The following is a 20,178-nucleotide window of genomic DNA, read 5'->3' on the forward strand; positions in this document are numbered from 1 at the left end:
GTGAAGATGAAGGCAGAGACTAGATTTATACAGCCACAAACCATGTGGCGCCAAGGGTCACCAGCCACTGGGAGATGGGAAGCAGCAAGGAGAGAGAGTGGCCCTGTGGACACCTTGCCTTCAGATTTCTAGCCTCCAGAAATGGGAGAGGATACCTTTCTGTTGTTGTAAGCCATGCAGTTTATGGTACTATGTTACTGCAGCTCTGGGAAATGAAGACCCTTTGCAAATAACCTACCTGAGCTCAAGTCCTTAGCTCAGTTTCTGCTTTTGAGGGAACCCAAACTAAGAAGAGCTGTTTATTAATTTGGTGGGCTACATAGGCTGGTCTTTAAATACGCTTACATTTGGTTAGCATTCACCTGTGACAATTCATTCAATGGATACCTTCGAGAACCTACTATGTGCTGGGCAAGGATTTCAGACATTGAGTAAAACAGAATCTCTGCTCTCATAAAGCTCCCACTGATTTATTGAAGCCTCACAACACCATATGCGTTGGATATAATTTTTAACCCCCAATTTATGCATGGCTAATATGATTGAGAAGTCTCAGCTCTTTGGGGGATAATAAACACAAAAGAGTTTTATTTTTCCAAAATCTAACGTCTGTCAATGAATGGGAAGGCTCCCCGGATATCTTTAACCATCCTTTATCCCAACTTTATCACTTTTCAGCCACTTTTTTTTGGGGGGGGGCTGCAATAAATAAAAAATTTGTAAACAGGGAATGCACTTCTCCAGCCACAAATGTCTTCAAAAGTTAGCAACAACTATATATACATATATTTGTATATATATGGCCATATTTCACAGTTAAGCAGCCAAAAGCTGCTCCAATTACCAGCCACTTTGTGATTAAGTGATCTCATTTCAGTTTTATGACTTAATCCCATGCATTTCAAAATTTCAATCTCATAATCAGTTCTAGAGCTTCTTCTTCTCAACCTCAGATGCATGTCGGCAACACCTGCAGAACTTAAAAAAATTTTGACTCTCAGGTCCTTCTGTGGAGATTCAGATGCAATCGATCTGGGGTGGGGCCTGGGGTTCTCAAAGCTTCTTGGTGATTTGATTGTGCAGCCGAGACTGAGCATGCTGTTCTCCGGGCCCCGAGAAGACTGGGGAGCAGCCTGCCCTCTCCTGTGCTTGCTGCACTGGTGCTGAACCCGTTTCTCCTGTGACAAAGTCCCTCTCCTCCCCTTTCTACTGGTCATTACCATTGATATCCCTTGTTGTCCAGACTCAGAGAGGATAGGTAAGGTCCCGCTGATATTTAGCAGTTTTAAAAAACCCACAGTGAAACATGCGTGATGGGCTTGGGGGGTGGTTCATGGTTGTGGCATACAATTTAGATGATACAGAAAGAATATGGAACAGAAGGGATTCTAAAGCCCACAGGTCCATCGACATTCTCTTATAATGTAATTTTCTTTTGAGGAGTTTCCAATACTAATTTGCACCACATTTAATGTATACCTTCATTTATACCTTTGCAATTGGGAAACAGAAGATGGAACAGAGAGCAGGCAGACCCAATAATTTTAAACTCATTTACAATCAGCTTTTACTTTTTACTTTTTAGGGGTGGAGTGGCAAATTTTCTGGTTTGTTATGCTTTGCCTAGGCTAAGGATGACGAACATCCTTCAATTTCCCTGTAAGCAGCTATTGGAGACAGTGACTGCCTGGAGAGCTGTGTTGAGAAGGACTCTGAGGCTATACACAAGCATATCAGGAGGTAATTAGCATGAGTAATTATGAAAGCCTGCTGTGGATTTTGGAATGGAGAATGGCAACACTTTTCAAGCTTATATGCCATCTTTTGCTCCATTTCATGTTAACTATTTCCATTCACTGGGTGAGGCAGCCTAAATGTCTTCCAGGCTTTTAAATTTACTAGGTTTTGCCATTCAGGTTGTTGGTTGCATTACAGGAAGTTAAGCAGAAAAAGCTATATTGGAAGGCCATTGGGTGGTTACTGACTCACCAAGAAGATTGGAGAAGCTGGTCTGAGAAACGGACAACCACAGAAGGAAACTGGAAGAGTCTGTTCAGATGTTGGTATCGGTAGGAACTTATCACTGGCCCTGGGCTACTGCCAGTTTGGAGCACTCTCTGCTATACTCTTAGGCTCTGCTGGTTGTTTTTTTTTTTTGCCTGCTACAATTTTAATTTCTTACGAAAAATCTCAAGCTTAATCCAAAATAGAAGAGTATAATGAACCTCCATGTATCTATTCCCATATTCCCCAACTATTAAAATTCTGCCAATCTTGTTTAATCTTCTCCCAATATGTCTTTCAGTTTTAGTTTTAGTTTTTGCTGGAATATTTTGAAACAATCCCAGATATTATTTTACATCATTTGCAAATACTTTACATTTTTTTTTGCCATCAGATAAAGAATTAAAAAAAAAAATCTACTCACAAACTTATTATCCTACCTAACAAAATCTCACCATCACTCAATTTGCATTTAATTTTTCCTCATTGTTTCCAGATACTTTCTCTGTGTGGCAGAGCCACATACTTGATATATAGTTAAATCAGTATTTTGAGGGATTGCTTTGATTTTTTTTGCCTTATTTAAAAAATATATGTATATATATAATATTTTCAAGGTACTGATGTAAAAATTGTACAACAAACTATATTCAGAGAAGTCTATTCTTTATCCCTGTTTCCTTTCCCATTCTCTCTCTCTGGGGTAACTAGTTCTGAAGATTAGTTTTTCATTTAACCTTCTCTTTGTTTCTGTTTGAAAATATATGGAAATATGTATTAGCAAATGCAAACGAGCCATTGTGAATATTCATGTTCCTCACCTTGTAAACAAAAATGCAAACTGTATGGTACTGAAGCTTGCTTTTCCTCACAACACATCTCATACCATGGCAGCACCTATAGCTCCTTCCTCTACATTTTTACAGGTGCATAGAACTTCGATGGATGGTTGCACGACAGTTCATTCAAATTTTTTCCTTTGGATGGAAATTGGGCTATTTCCAGTCTTTTGCTTTTATAAAGATGCTTTAGCAAATGTCTGTGCGCATACGTCATTTTGTATTTTTTTTCCCGTTTATCTTTTGGCTACATTCATAGAAGTAAAATTGTTGGCTATTACTTTTGCTAGACACTGCCAATTTCTCCTCACAGGTGTGGCATGATTTTGGAATTCCACCAGTGATGTCTGAGATTCTGTTTTTGAGTGAGTTTTCCATGGCCTTAGCCAGTCTTGGGTTTATACCAATCTGATATATGAGAACTTGTGCCTTGGTATGATTTGGATGTGTGTTTCTCTTGCTAGGAACATGCTTGACCATCTTTTTTTTTTTTTTTTTAAGAGGTAATAGGAGGTTTATTTACAAGAATACTCATTACAGCATTATTTACAATGTGAAAAATAGAAAACAATTTGAAGGTATAACAGACAGCCTCCAGAAAATTATGCAAGCACTAAAATCATGATATAAATATATTTAATGGCACATGAAAATGCTCCCAGTGTGTGGAAAGCAAAAAAAGTAGGGTATGCTCTCAATTTGGTAAAGTTTGCAAAATAAATTGATGTATGTTAAAGAAAGTTTCAATCTTCATGCTGCCTAATAACATGAAAAGTGTGGACAGGCTCTTCAAATGTGAAAAGTATGTTTGGGAGGGGAAGGCTGACTTCAATTATAGGCATACTAACCATTCCTTGTGTGTGTGTGTGTGTGTGTGTGTGTGTGTGTGTGTGTGTGTGAGTCCAGTGGGCGCTGCAGGGACAGCAGCTAGACAAGGAGAAACCTGTGTGATGGTCAAAAGAACCAGCCCAAGTGTTAAGATCCCCAGTTAGAGCAAAAACACCGGTTTCAGATATGAGTCCCAAGATCCAAACTCACAGTGCCAGGGACAGACACTCTGAATTGCAGATGCCAATCTGCACACAAGTTGCCTCTCCCATAGGTGACCACGAAGTGTGGGTTACCCGGTGAACAGGAGAAGGCTGGGTTTTCTTAAGAATAGTTAATGACATTCCCGAACAATACTGAAAAGCACAGGATTTGTAATATGAATAGCAATAGCTGGGAAGAAAATTATACTCTTATCAATGCATATCTTTGAGTGGTGGATTAACCAATGATTTTATAGTTCTTCTCTACATTTCTGTATTTTCCAATTTTTTCATATGTTTAAGGATCTTTTACATATTTTTCTTTGATCCACCTATTCACATCTTTTGCCCATTTTTCTACTGGGTTGCTAGGCTTGTTAATTTTTAGCGCTCTCTATACTGGCATATAAGTTCTTTGTGATATGTTCCAAATATTTTTTCCCAAGTTGCCATTTGCCATTTTTGCTTTTGCTTATAGTATTTCTTTAAAGCATTTTAAAAAATGTAGCCAATTTTCCAGTCTTTTCTCTTATGATTCATAGTTAAGAGAGTTTTCCACGTTTCCAGGTTACAAAGACATATATGCCCAGGATTTGCATGGTTTACTTTTTACATTTAGATCTCTGATCCTTTTGGAATTTAGTGTACGGTGCAAAGAATGGATCCAATTTTATTTTTTCCATGTGGCTATCCTGTTGTCCCAATACCATTTATTAAAAAGTTCTTCTCGGGCGGGCCGCGGCGGCTCAGCGGGCAAAGTGCTTGCCTGCTATGCCGGAGGACCTCGGTTCGATTCCCGGCCCCAGCCCATGTAACAAAAACGGAGAAACAGAATACAATAAAACAAGAAAATGTTTAAAAATGTTTCCCTTTCTTCCTTCCTTCCTTCCTTCTCTCTGTCTTTCCTTTAAAAAAAAAGTTCTTCTCTCTCCCCTGATTTGAGATGCTACCTTTCCCTATAAACTAAATTTTCATTGGTCTCTAGTCATGAGTCAGTCCTGAGTACTTTGTCTCCCTCCGTGCCTTTTGTTATTTCCTTAAAGCTCACGGTCACATTTTACCCCAGTAACCAGGGACCTGGGAATTGAATCTCCCCACTTTGGCATCCATGATGGGTGATGGGATCATACGTCCCCAACTATCTTGGAATTACTTCCTAATAAGAAAGGTGTACCCATTCTTAGGTGAGACATAAAGGCAATAAGGCATAGCAGAGATTGAAAAGTGTTCACACAACTGTCAAATGAATAGCCACTTGCTAAAATTGCCATTTATATTTTCTAATGGCATTTGACTTACAGCTTAACATTATTCTATGACTTCGTTAAAATAATCTTTGATAGTCATTAAGCTTTGATTTAATACGGTATGGGTTTCCACCTAGATGGGAGGCTATTTTCTTCTTGGGTGGTTTATTAGCAATTACATATGTAAATCTATGCACACTTTCTTTTGATATATTCTCTTGGGAAAAATTACACCAAGAAATTATTAACACGCATGAAAACAATAGTTAAAATTCCCAGAGGATAATTGAGGAATTGAATATTTTTACATATTTTAAGGCATTTGCCAATATCTCTTGGGGGTACCAGAGTTGGGGAAAGAATGATAAAATAATAATTTGCCCTGCTGAAATATTCTAAAAATGTGGTCCATGAATGCATTTGCATTATGCCAGAAGACGAATTAAGGTGGTAGACTATAGAATTTCCAGCAGTATTATGGACCAAACTTTAAGCTCTTGCAGTATCTTGTAGGATCCTTAATTTAGTGGAAATTTATAGTATTTCCTTTTATGACAAAAGTAACTCTTCTGCTTCTCAATGTCAATCAAATATTCACCATCATTTGCACTTCCTAGTCCATCTCATTGTGGACATAATGATGTGTTTACTCCCCACATCATTATCCCAGGGATCATGAGTGAATATCACAATCTAATAGCCAACATCAGCTATCATTGGGAATTAATGATATCAAAACAAATGAATTAATTCAACAGATATCTATTGGTGGACACTGATGGGTATTATGATAGATCCACTAAGGAGATGGTAGATAGGGCAAGGAACTCCATCTCCAAGGGGAGCAGGGGAAGATGAGGTGAAAATATATAAGAAGAAGGTATCAGAAAGTCACTAAACTAAACAGCTCTCAGAGTTTAGAGAGGAGGAAAGATTATAATTACTTTTGCCTGGAGAAATCAAGGAAGGCTTTCTGGGGTAGGTGGCATTTAGGCTTTTAACACTAGTTAGGATCCTGATCCACAACTAGAGAAGTGTTAGGGCCTGTGAAGGGAGCTCATGGAGAGAGATGCAGGCACAATTGCCCAACTCACCTGATGTGTGTATGTGTATGTGTGTGTGTGTGAACACATTCTCTTAGTGAAATTCTGATAGAAAACAAGACTTTTCACAGAGTGTATAGCAAAAGATAAAAAAGGAAAAGATCTGAAGCTCACGATCAAGGCTACTCAGGGAAACAGTCATTGCCATGTAAGATTTTCCTAGCGGGCAGCAGCAGCCACGGTGGCCCACAGCCTGTGTGGGGAGGCATCCCTTCTTCCTGAGGCCCTTCCTTGGGACCAGTGGTCACAACACCACCAGCACGCCTGACCCCAGTTTCACTTTGTCTTGAATATATCCCCTCATGGCTGAGACTTCCTGGCCTGCCTTTCACAGGTGAGAGAAGGCGTTTCCTGAAAACCAGATCAGGGTGCTTGGCCCTGGGCTCTTGCTTGGGCGTCTGTGCTAAAATCAGCTGAAGCAGGGTGGAGAGCTCAACCCTCCAATAACTTTCCACTGTTGTATGAGCCAGTGAGCGAGCAGCTGGTGGGTTGGCAGGTGGGTGCTGTCCGGGTTTGAATATCGCCTCCACCACTTTGTTTCTCCGTGATTTCAGGCAAGTTACTTCCTCTCTCTATGCCCCAGCGTATCCTCACCCATAAAATAATGCTAGCAGTGCTATCTCCCAGGGTTATTGTGCTTATTGAGTTAATACATGTAGTGTGCTTAGACTGGTGCCCGCTAAATTATAGCTCTCCTTGGGGAGACAGGGCATGTGAGAGGAGCCGTGGGTTGGGAAGGGGAGCTGCACTTGCTCTGTGGATGGCCGGGCGTGCCAGGCCAGGTGTCTGAGGAGGAAGCCCTCGCTACCTGCTACAGCGTCTGGGCTTGGCCTGAATGAACTTCTTCATTCTTGAGCTTGATACTGTTTTGAGAAGATGAAGGTGAAGTTCGCCCCTTTCTAGTTGTGGCAGGGTACCTAGGGATGAAAAGAAATAACACAAACCGAAATGGAATGTCTCACAGTTCTGGAGACTAGAAGTTCATAATAAAGGTGTTGGCAGGGCTATCTTCTTTTGAAGTTTGCAGAGAAGGATCTGTTCTATGCCTCCGTCTTGGCTTCTGGCAGTGACTTGCCAGCATCCCATGGTGTCCTCGGCCTCAGTTGTCACGTGGCATACTCCCCTGTCTGTGTCCAAATTTCCTCTTCCTTTAAGGACACACCAGTCATTTTGGATTAAGATTACTCTAATACCACCTCATTTTAATTTGCACAATTTTACCTGTAATGACCCTATTTCCAAATAAGGTCATATTTTGAGGTACTGGGATTAGGTCTTCAATATATTATTTTGGGGGACACAACTCAACCCATAACAGTTGTTAAGGCAAGCCTGGAAAGGGGGCTTTTGGTGTGGATACAAGGTTTCTGAGCCTACGTAAGCACGTCGCTATGCGATGGCAGGCAGAACCATGCAGACCTGACCCCTACAGCCCCATCTCTGTGCCATTCCAAGGCGGTTCACACAAGAGCAACAAGGGATTACAAATGTGTGTACAGGGAGATAAACTTGCAGAGCTTAAAAGACCAAAAACATGGTTAAAGGAATAAGAAGTGAAAACTCAGGTGGCTGTAAATCTTTGAGCCATTATGCACATCTTGAAGGTATTGTCAGCTTTGAACAAGGTTTCCAGAGCAGAAAATGTAAAAGTAAGATTACTTCTGAGGAAATCAGTGCCCTGGAACCTGACGGATGGCCAGTCGTACTGGAGCTCACAGGGCTTGACCAAGCTTGAGCCAGGACGGTGAACTCAGTGAGAGCACCCCTGCAGCGTCCCCAGGCTGAGCTGGGGTGACTGTAAGCTGTGGCCCCCTGATCACCTCCAGCAAAGACTGCTCAGAGTTCAATGGAAAGACTAGAAAAAGAATGGGGAAAGTATCTGAGGTGAGCATTTGGAGCTCATATGTTCCAGGGTCACTTTCTCCTCCCAGGGCAGGACAAAGGTCCCCACCAGCTCTTTTCCTGGGGAGAAGGTGGAGGGTTAGCAACCTTCCTTCACCTGCTCCAGGCTTCTGTCGCTTTCCTAGGTGAGGACTTGCCCTCTCTGAAGTGTTCTAAATGGAGGGTTGACACAAAACCTTGGAACATCAGCTTCTGAAAAGGCCTGAAAGCCTACTGTGCCCATTTGAAAGCATTATGAACCCCAGGAAAGCCATGATTTAATCCTGATTCCATCTTGTAGAGGTAGCCGTTTCTTTTTTTTTTCTTGGCACAGGCAGGTTGCGGGAATCGAACCCGGGTCTCCGGCATGGCTGGTGGGAATTCTGCCACTGAACCACCATTGCACCCCCCAGTAGCCATTTGTTTAAATCCTGATTTAATAATGCAGGTTGGAATCTTTTGATTAGATTATCTCCATGGAAACGTGACATGCCCAATCATGGTTGCGACCCTTTTGATGATAATATGTATGACTCCACCCATTCCAGGTGGGTCTTGATTAGTTTACTGGAATCCTTTAAAAGAGAAAACATTTTGGAGAGAGTCAGAAATGACAGAAATGAGAGAAACAACAGAAGCCTCAGAGCCGAGCGAAACTTCACAGTGAAGCAGAGCTGACAAAGATATGGACACGTGGAGAACAGAGACACGGCTGTGTGGAGATGCTTGGAGCCCAGCAGATGTTGCCATGAGATGTGAAGCAAGCCAGAACCTGGAGAGAGTCAAGGGGAGCCAAGCGATGAAAGCCAGCCCTGGAGAAGTAAAGTGAGGTAGCCCCACAGGAGCAGAGGCTGAGAGCAACAGAGCCCAGGAGCAAGGGACCAGCAGATGCCAGCCACATAATTTCCCAGTTGACAGAGCTGTTCCTGACCCATGGACTTTTCTTGAGTGAAGGTAACCTCTCTCTGTGCCTTCATTTGAACACTTTCACTTCCTTAGAACTATAAACTTGTAACTTATTAAATCCCCCTTTTAAAAGCCATTCCGGTTCTTGTATATCGCATTGCAGCAGCTTAACACACCTACCTGCTCTACTGTTGCCATTCCCCTCCCCACCCCCCGCCCAGGAGAATAAGAGAATTTAGAAAAATTGGTGAGATCTAATGCTTATTTGGTTTTCTTGTTAGACTGTTACTAGGTAATGGCATTGTGGATTGGATCATGTTTCACGCAAAGACATTTTCAAGTCCTGACCCCCAGCCTGTGGGCATGAACTTATTCGTAACAAGGATCTCTGAAGATTCTATCAAGTTGAAGCCAAACAGGACCAGGGCAGGCTTTAATCCAGTGTGCCTGGAGTCCTTCTAAGCAGAGGAAATTTGGACCCAGGAGTAGGTGTGCAGAGGAGACAAAGGAAGACAGACAGCCATGTGACAGAGGCAGAGACAGTCACCATCAGAATGCTGCAGACTTCAGAGAACGCACGGCTCGCCGAAACCTTGATTTGGACTTCCAGTCCCCCAAACCGTGAGACAATGAATTCCTGTACTGACGCCGACTAGCCTGAGGTACTTTGCTGTAGCAGCCATGGCAAACTAAGACAGATGTCTATCCATTAACGTTAGCCTAAGAAACTTTGGTCTAATCCAATCCTCTCAGAATGGAAAAAAAAAAGAATTTCGAAGAGGGAGAGCACGAGGTGACACAGGGACCAGGTCCTCCTGATTTCTCATTTCAGTATTGTTTCCAAGACACTCAAGGCACAATATGCTTTGATTTTCTAAGTTGTTTACAGATTGTGATTGGCTAATTTATTATCTTCCCTTTATTTCTTTTGATTGCGCCAAAGATTATGGGGCTCATTCTGTACAAGCTGCCAACCCTTGGGATCTTGATCTCCTAGAGGGAAACTGGAAGTATCTAGCAGCTCTCTTTTCTAAGTTCTTGATATTTCTTAATGTTTCCAGTGATGAGCATTTGTTTGAAGAGAAAAGCATGAAATAGGGCAAAGTATGTTCCTCTCCATCAGAAAAATGCCAACAGCTCATAGCATCTTTCTTAGCCTTTCTGACATTTCCCAGAGAATTCCACAAAATATTCACAGTAATTTTGATATTTGTAGTACCAAAATGTGTCACACTTATCAATGCTATGTAAGATGATTTTAAAAAATTTATTTATTAATTAAAAAAATAAAGAAACAAAATAAAACATACATAATCAGTAGTTCACAATATCATCACTTAGTTGCATATTCATCATTTCTTAGAACATTTGCATTAATTCAGAAAAAGAAATAAAAAGACAATAGAAAAAGAAATAAAACAAACACAGGAAAGAAAAAAAAAAAGATTATACCTACCATACCCCTTACCCCTTGCTTTCATTGATCACTAGCATTTCAAACTAAATTTATTTTAACATTTGTTCCCCCTATTATTTATTTTTATTCCATATGTTCTACTCCTTTGTTGACAAGGTAGATAAAAGGAGCATCAGACACAAGGTTTTCACAATCACACAGTCACATTGTGACAGCTGTATCATTATTCAATCATCCTCAAGAAACATGGCTACTGGAACACGGCTCTACATTTTCAGGCAGTTCCCTCCAGCCTCTCCACCACATCTTGAATAACAAGTAGATGATATCTACTTGATGCATAAGAATAACCTCCAGGATAACCTCTCGACTCTGTTTGGAATCTCTCAGCCATTGATACTTTGTCTCATTTCCCTCTTCCTGCTTTTGGTTGAGAAGGTTTTCTCAATCCCTTGATGCTGAGTCTCAGCTCATTCTAGGGTTTTTCTCAATCCCTTGATGCTGAGTCTCCGCTCATTCCCAGATCTCTGTCCCATGTTGCCAGGAAGGTCCACACCCCTGGGATTCATGTCCCACGTAGAGAGGGGTAGGGTGGTGAGACTGCTCGTTGTGTTGGCTGTAAGATGATTTTAAGGCGTATAAGATCAGATCTTTTAAAAAAATAGTTTGGTATTTATCTTAATGTATAATTGGCACAACAAACCATGATATTTTATTGCTTTGAATGAAGCAAGGTGATTTAGGGAAAAATATTAAATAATAGATAATGGTAGTCAAATTTGGCAAAAATTTGTAACAGTGATACCCAATGATACATGTGACTGCATTCTGGGAAACTTGGAACAAGGTCACACGTAATAGGTATAAATTGAGTGGCTGTAACACTTAACAAAACTTGAGAGCACAGCAATGGAAACTGCAGTTAGTTTATACCTGCACATGAGCTTTTACTTCCCAACTTTCATTTCTGCAAATGGGGACGAGCTTGACCTTGGCCTTTTTTCACAGATAGGAAGCACCATCCCATGTTTCTCCAGGTAGAGTCAAGATTTTTTGCTCAGCCCCAGTGTGGCATGCAGCTGTGTCACAGCTGCTGGATGTGTCCCCTTCGGTGACTGACTGCGAGTCACAAGAGAAGAGGGTCGGCTTCCTCTCGGCCTCCTGGGTCTCTGAGTGGGCAGCATCTACACTTACTTCTCCTGCGATGTCTGCTATAGTTGGCCCTGGCACAGGGTGTCTGCCCTGCCCAGTGGCACCTGCTAGTGGGAGAAGTGGTTGACTCCCTTCAGTGAGTGCCCACACCCACACAATCACATCTCTGATACCGGATCCTTGCTTTTCTGAAAAAGTGTCTTATGCACCCTTTCCAAGCCAATTCACTGTGCTGGAAGACGAGGCAGGCCTGAGCTTGTCTTTGCCTCTGTGCAGCTCACCATTCTGCTTCTCTCCTCATTGGTACCAGGGGCACCTGTTGGGGATGTCACTTCACAAATCTCCCTCTAGCCACACAATGCCACTCTGCCCTAACGTGTGTGTGTGTGTGTGTTTGTGTGAATGCATGTAGCCGAGCTTCAGTTTCACATTTCCCACAGTTTCTCTCTCCATTTCCTTTCCTTCTCTTCTCCCTCCCACCCTGGCTCCCTTGGTTACTGTTCCAGCCCAGCACAACCCCAAGACCAAAGAACATGAGAGCCAGAAGAGTGCCCATGAGTCTTTAAATTAGGGACTTACTAACAGGAGAAAATTCTTCCCAGTGGCAACCAGCTGGGAAATGGAGGCCAGCGATCTGTGCAAACAAGAGGAAGGGAGTGGCTTGTAAACTCCTGAGAGTTGGCCACAACAGGGTTCCAGCAGAGTCTTGTGAGCTTTGGTTACAACTGTGATTAGGGGAGGGGAGTTTTAGTGCTTTGATGCTGTGCTCTGGTTATGCAGGCTGCTATGTGTTTAAGACTTCATTTCCTAAGGGAGGGGGTTCTGACCCTTGGGCCTCCACAGATACTTTGCCCAGTCTTGGGGTCAATAAGGAAGAGGACTGTGATGGTTTGAAACTGCATGTACCCCGGAAAAGAGCATGTTCTTTGAATCCATTCCTATGGGTGTAAACCTATTGTGGATGGGGCCCTTTGATTAGGTTATTTCAGTTAAGGCCTGCCCCAGGGGGGTCTTAACCCTTTTACTGGAGTGCTATATAAGAGGATAAACAATTACAGATAAGTCCAAGAGAAGTTAGAGACAGAAGCTAAAAGAAAAAAAAACACAGAAGCTCAGAAAGGAAACCACTTAAGCCAGAAACTGGAAGCAACGAAACCCAGGAGAGAAGGGAGAGATTGGTGGTAGATGTTGTCCCGTGCCTTCTCATGTGACAGCAGTGACCTGGATGCCAGCAGCCTTTCTTTGGGAAGGAGACATTATCTCATTATTTTAATTTGGACATTTTCATGGCCTAGGGATTGAAATGTGTAAGTTAATAAGTCCCCATTGTAAAAGCCAACCCATTTCTGGTATGTCACATTTCATCAGCTTTAGCAAACTAAAACAAGAACAAAAGTGATCCTTTCCCTCATTGAGCTTATCTTCCAGTTAGGGTTAGAAATACAAACAGTAGAACAGACAAATAATAAAAAATAATGTTAAATTATAATACATTTTATATTTTTATGAAAGAAGGGAAAGAGGCTGAGATACTATAAATAATGCTGTGATGAACTTCTTCTGCCCAAAGTACTGCTTACTCTTTAGATAATCAAAGAATTGTCAGGGAAAATATGTGATCATTTTCCAGCTTTTGGACATATTTTCAGTTTTTTTTTTTTTTTTTTTTTTTTTAGGTGGAGATAATAATTTAGAGACGTTTGGGATGCCTGGGGGTGTGTTTCTAATATTCCTTTTCCATTTGTCTATTGTGATAAAATATACATAAAATTATTTTAGCCATTTTTAAATGTCTCTAACATTTTGAACTAGGATTTGAAGATGGAAATAACCATTCTCTTTTTCTTAAAAAACAGAACACTGTATATCAGTCAGAGTCCAATCAGCAGACAGAAATTACACGTATTTGTTCTAAAGTAACATAAAGGATTACTGACTATATCTGGGGATTGCATCCTAAGGAGTAAAGAGAACTTTGAAGAATAAGGGATAGCAGATAATTGGAGCAGTCATTCTGATCTGTGCTGGGCAGAGCACCCAAGGACCCAAGGAGGAGCAGAAATTGAAGCGTTTTCCCCTCCCCATGGCCTCCCCTAACCAGGGCTGAAATCCTGAGCTAATCAGAGAAGTCACGCGATTCACCGGGAATCCGCTCTGCAGGGCACCAGAACCGCAGTGCCTAGCAGACGTGCCTACCTGCAGAACTCGCTGCAAATTGGTGGGCACACCTGGGGGCGGAGGTGCTGAAACTCACTGAGTAGGGGAGAAGGTGGGGTGACGCCCCCGGGTGCCTCCAACTGCTGGCTGCAGAGCCAGCGCGGGAAGCGCGCAGATCCACCCGCACCGGGAGGGGGAGGAACCTCTTGCCCCTGCAGGGTCTCCGTCCTGCCCTCTAGTGACAAAGCTTAACACGGTGCCAGCCGGCTGGCGGTGGGGGTAGAAAGGGGAGAAGATGTTCCCGCGTCCCAGGAGGTCAGTGAAGGGGGGATATGGAACTGAGAGGCACACACAGCCTTTCCTGCCCCTTTTCAGTTTAGGTCCCTTCTGGGACATTCATTCATCAGCATGTGTGGCCCTGGCCTGCAAGGGCAAAATGCACTCCGGGACCAGAGAAAACCCTCAATTAATTGGTAGGTGGTACATAGCACTCAGTAGCACATGGTGAAGGGCCTGGGATTATGCAAGTACTTCCCACACACAGTCTCTATATTCCCTAAATTCCGTACAGTCTGTCTGCTGCCGTAGAATGAATGCTAAGTGTATGATGCTGGGTTTTTTTTTTTGTTTCTGGTTTACAGACTGCAGCCAGAGAGGGCCTGGGACATACTGTAGGCTCAATGCACTTTTAGTAACTAAATGAATGGATTTCTCCTGGGCCTCAAGGAAAGGATGTGAGCATTGTGGCCTCGGTGTGCCTGGGGTATAGATTAATTCAGGGGCCCCTGAGTTATACCTTCCTAATCTTCAGCCAGTAAATATAGAGGTACCCAGGGCTGCCCACACATTTCCTTTGGAAATGGCTGTCTGCATACCAGCTTTAAAAGCCTAAGACAGAACACAGTTTTTTAATACTTCTGGACAACCAACGCCAGGCTTGAGATTGCTCATTTTTCAAGGGTAATTGCAAACTGTAGCAGCTGGCCCAAGCTCACCAGGCATATTTCACTGCAAATGGTTGATTCCCAGGACTGTTGACAAGGAAAGGTGAACCCAACACTGAGAGCCTTCCCCGAAGGACTTAAGCTCATTTTCTCTCACCAAAATGTCCCTAACTCTTCAGCTGTAAATGTTGAGGACTCTTTACTCATTAAATACTGAGGGCACGCTCGACATATTCAGTCCATTTTCTTGCTCCACATGTGTTCTTTGCTAGAATTGTTTTGAGAGCGGTCCCACATTTCGGGATAGATTAATTTTACTTTGGAACGAAAATCTGCCTGTTTAACAATTATGTCTAACATCAAATCATTTTAGACTGTAATGCGAAAGACCAAATATTCATCTTCTTATCCGATATTTTTATGCCCCCAGAAATTTTATTTGGGATTCAGGGAATAGAACCTGAGTTAAGAGCTGGATTTTGGGCATCGAACTCTCTCCCCAGAGGGTCCAGGTGGCTCAAGTGGAGACAAGCACAAATTCTAAATTATATTGGTGGTAAAGTTAGAGAATAGAACTTATCCCCGAGCATGCAGTCAGCTCTTTTAAAATGATTGAAGGTATGCGTACATGAGTCAAACTAATCTCAGGAATCAGCACAAACTTCAGAAGCTTTATCAATGCTAGATAGATTGATAGGGTTAGAAATGAAATCTCATAAATTGAGTGTGAGCAGACATTTATCCAAATCCCGTCACCCTCTTGGGAGGCTATGATTGAGGTAGGAGATGTACCGTGAAAGACGCCACTAGAACTAGAGACACTTCTTTCATCGAGAATCTGTTGTGTATCTCAGACCCAGGACTGGGCACTCAGGGATCAATTCTGCAAAAAAGCATGTTTATGTCTACATGGGGCACTGAAAAGAAGGGTTTTTCCTTTGACTTCTTCCAGTTTAGAGGCCAGATAATGTCCTTGTGCTGTAAGAGCCTGGTCTAGGGTTAATGCAGTGGTGCCACATCTTGGGGAGAGAGCATGTGCGGTGGCCAACTGTGGTTTCCTCATTCACAATACTGGAATGATAATAGCACAGAATCACAAATTTGTTGGAAAGATTGAACGAGATAATCTATGTCAAGGTTGCACTTTGTGCATTAGAAATGTTAAAAACAGCATAGTCATTTATTATTATAATTATTAATGAGTGAATGTCATGTTTGATGTGGCAAGTACCCAAAAACTGTGTCTTTCTGTTTAAATGTGACTTGCCCACCCACAAGCCCCTGGGAGTCCTGGAATGCCACAGTCTCTGCTAACAAGCAAGTGTCCTTGCTTGAAGAAGATGAAGCATGCCTCAGAGAACATGTTCAACAGATTCAATTTTTTTTTTGCACGGGCAGGCACCGGGAATCGAACCCGAGTCTCCAGCACAGCAGGCGAGAACTCCACCTGCTGAGCCACTGTGGCCCACCCTCAATTTTTTTAAGTAATCAGTAATTAACTTTCTTGGAAAGGATATTCTTTGAGTATAAATGGACGGCAAATTTTCCAGAAAGCATGTTAGCTTCCTGTATTCATAAAAATTAAGTTCAGCTCTGGGTAATAGAAATCCTTAAAATAATAGTTGTTTAAAAGCATAAAAGTTTGTTTCTCTCTTACTAAAGAAATAGGATAGGTTTGGCATCTCCGTGATCACCAGCAGCCCAGGCTTCCCTACCACTCTTAGCAAGATGCTTCATGTTCCACATGGCTGCTTAGGCTCCAGCCATCATGTCCACATTCAAGGCAGCAGAAAAGCAGAAAGAAATAACAAGGGCAGACATCCTCCTTTAAGGAGTCTTCCCAGGCACCATACCTGATAATTCTACTTCCTTCCCATTGTCCCGAGCTCAGTCATGTGGAATCACTTGTCAGCAGTGGTGGCTGAAAAATTTAATCTTTATTTCAGGTGGCCATGTGCTCAGCTAAAAATGGGAGATTCTTTTACCTGGGGATAAGAAGAAATGGATACTCTGGGACAATTAGTAGTCTCTGTCTTGAGTCCCTTTGCCGTCTTGATTGGCCATATTGGACTGAGATATCTGACGTGTGTTTTTACCCTTTTTTTGGTAGTGAAACAATGAAAAAGGGTTGGGCTCCCTCTTTCACAACAATCCTCAGAGATTGCTATTGCTTTTATTTTGCAGATTAGAGACAAATTTGGACATTTTAAGTAGCTTCTCCAAGATTACACAGTATGCGTTGGATTCAGGATTCGCGTCCAGGTCAGTCTGCCTGATGGCAAAGCCCTGTTCTCCAACTCCTGTGCTGGCTCCCTGCTCCACCAGCAAAGTTGCTGGCGGATAACTGCAAGGCTGGTTGTGGAAATCCCTCACTGGTCACGTGGTCATCCAAAAGCCCTTGTGCATGTACCAGGGAAATTGCTCTGAAAACAAAGAATGATGGCTCATTACCCTTGCAAATCCTCAGCTGGTCCAGTGGCAGGTCAAGTGCATATCTTGTCAAATGGGCCAGACTCACAGGCTGGGGTATTGACTGTGAGCAGCTTTTCCTGGGCTGCCAAAGGTCAAAACAAGAAGGATAGGCTTTCAAGTTTCTAGGGAAAGAGCATTTTGGTTTTCATTTTGGATGAAGCAGAGTGGGCTTGTCCCCCACAATCCAATTCACATCTCTCCCACCTACTTTCCCCCCCTCTTCCTCCCTAACCCTCCCTCTCACCCATCTGCTCTAAAATGGATAGTCTTTCCCTCCCTCCCTCCCTCCTTCCTTCCCTCCTTCCCTTCCCCTTCTGTCTATCTCTATCTTTGTAAAAATGTTACAAAATTACAATTTCTTTATTATTTTCAATGCTAAATTATGGGGAAGGATTTTAACCAGTTTTGATGAGCTTCATAGTACTTAGAACCCAGGATGTGCACCATTAAAATGTCAGAAACAAACCAAACAACCCAGATGCACCCACGTTGCAGTAGCTAGTGGAACATCAGGCTTAAAGCTAGAAGTAAATGTCATGCACTTCTGGTTGGAACTACGTGGCAGCAGCACCTGGGGCACCACAGTGTGTTCTGCATAAACAAGTAAGGAGATGGGGGAGGGTTTCCAGGGGGGTTTGGGAAGCATAACTGCTTACCTTGACAATTTATTTTGTGCAGTATTACTTACCTGCTTCATATATTAGAAACGATTAAGGTCCCCAAGCTTTAGAGTTCCAAAAGAATCACGTAATAAGAGGGCAGCAACATGAGGTGTCCGAAGAGACACAGGATTTGGAACCTAATAGCTTTGTGACCTTAAGTTGGTCATTGAGCATTAGTTTCTTCATTTTTAAAATACGGATGATCACACCTGGTTTTTAGAGGAGATTTTAGGATATACATTTATCCTAAACTATGTAGTCTCATTCACAAGTGCCTCAAGATATAAGATGTCACAATGGTTGTGTGTCGTAGAACAGGCGTCAGTGTGCTCATCAGTCCTCCATTAATTCCAATAGTCATTATATCTATTGCTGTGCAGCAAACCATCTCAAACCTTCGTGCCTTAAAGCACAGGATTCTATAATCCGAGCAGGACTTGGTGGGGACAGCTTGCCTCTGCAACATGTGCCGTACAATGAGGAGCAGGAGCTTGGCTGGGCAGAAGCAAAGTGGCTTTCCTCGCCTGTCTGGCACTTCCGCTGGGATGACAGGTGCCTCTCTAGCCGTGTAGGCTCTGAGGGAAAAAAGGGGAAAGCTGCCAGACTTTTTAGGGGCTTCACTGGAGCAGGCATGGCGTCATTTCTGCCACGTTCTGTGGGTCAGAGAAAGTCTCTGTCCAATCAGATTCAAGGAGAAGGGAAAGAGACCCTATATTTTAGTAAGAGGAGAAGTAAGAATTTGTGGTCATTTTTTATCTACCAAAATCACGCTATAAAACGATTTTCCCTGCTCTGTCTTGACCACCAGCAAGGAGGTTGGCAAAGCTTAAGTTAGGGAGAAATAATTGTTCTCTTCCGCCAGAACAGAGACAGGTGCTATTAACAGGCCCAGAAATATGTCCAGGCGATGGAAGTACTTTTCCAAAAGTGACACCTTTACAAAAATTTTTCATGTAATATGTTAACGTAATGGTTGTTAAGGCTGTGATGAAAAGAAGTCAGAGGAAGCAGTTTTATAGCAGCTTATAGGAAAGGTATTCCAAAGTAGTTTTTCAATGTACTTTCCTCCCTTGCAAACAGCAGTGCAGACACCTCTGCCTCTCCCCCCATCCTTATCACACCCAGACAGACACAAGGATTTTCTGGGTGTTAGAACATGGTTTTGCCTCTCATGGGGCCAGAGTATTCTGGATAGTCTCCTCTGGAAGCCTGCAGCTGCAGCTCTGAGTCTGTGGGTGCTTGATGCGGGTGATTATGTGTGTGATTTTCAAGTGTGAGACTGTGTGTGGGTGAATGAGCGTGTAAATGTGAGTGTGTATAAGTCTGTTCGTGTGTGCCATACAAGAGTTTGAGTGTGGGAGCATGTGAGAGTATGCATGAGTGTGAGCGTGTGTGCGAATGCAAGCGTGTGTTTGAGCATGGAGAGAGAGTATGCTCATGGGAGCAAAATCAACACTGGGCAAGTGGCAGAGAGCAAATGGGATTAAAGTCTGCGAGCCACTTGGAACAGCAACTGACTCCTAAACCTGCAGCTCCTCTGCCCATGGCTGGTGGTGACATACCAGAGTCATTCAAGGGATTGAAATAAGCAACGTGGTTCCTGCCAGCCCAGGATTGACAGAGTCTGGAGAGTTTGGACTCTGAGTAGGGGGAAGGGAAGGTTCCTGAGGTCCAGAGTCTTGGAGAGGCCAGTAGGTGTGGCTCCAAGAACTCTGTAGGCAAGCCGGGGGAAGGGTACTGGAGCTCAGGCTGCCATCCCTGCTTCCAGGCATTGGGCATCCTTGAAGAGGGGCAACCCAGAGTGCTATCAACTGGCATTTTCCTTTCAGTGCTCTTTAAGGTGGTTCCTTACCAATCCTGGCAGACCCCTGTCATGTTCCTCCTAGTCTTAGACATACCAAAGACACCTTGCAGTTTTCAAACAGATGAACCCCCAAGAAGCTGGAAAGAAGAAAGAGACACGCATCTCTATGCATCTTTTTTAAATCAATATTTCACTAGCACAAAGAGATTTTGTCTTTGCAGTGCTGAGAAAATGATTTCTCTCTCTTTTTCCTCCCCTTCCCTTCCTTACCTTTTTTAAAAAAATTTTTATAAAGCTTAATACTGGTTTTAATTTCCCCTACACAAGGTGGCTTAAAATGGCAGAAATTTATTGCCTCACAGTTTTGGAGGCTGAAAGTAAGAAATTAAGGGCTGTACTTCCTCTAAAGTCTGGAGGGAGGAATCTTTTCCATACCTCTCTCCTGGCTTCTGGTGGCTTCTCAGCACCCCATGACACCGTCTGCCTCCGTTGTCACATGGCCTCTCCCCTCTGTCTATGCCAAAATGTCCTCTTCTTTAAAAGACACCAATCATTGAAT

This window comes from Tamandua tetradactyla, chromosome 13 (assembly GCF_023851605.1).
Source record: "Tamandua tetradactyla isolate mTamTet1 chromosome 13, mTamTet1.pri, whole genome shotgun sequence".
In the NCBI taxonomy this organism is placed as follows: domain Eukaryota; kingdom Metazoa; phylum Chordata; class Mammalia; order Pilosa; family Myrmecophagidae; genus Tamandua; species Tamandua tetradactyla.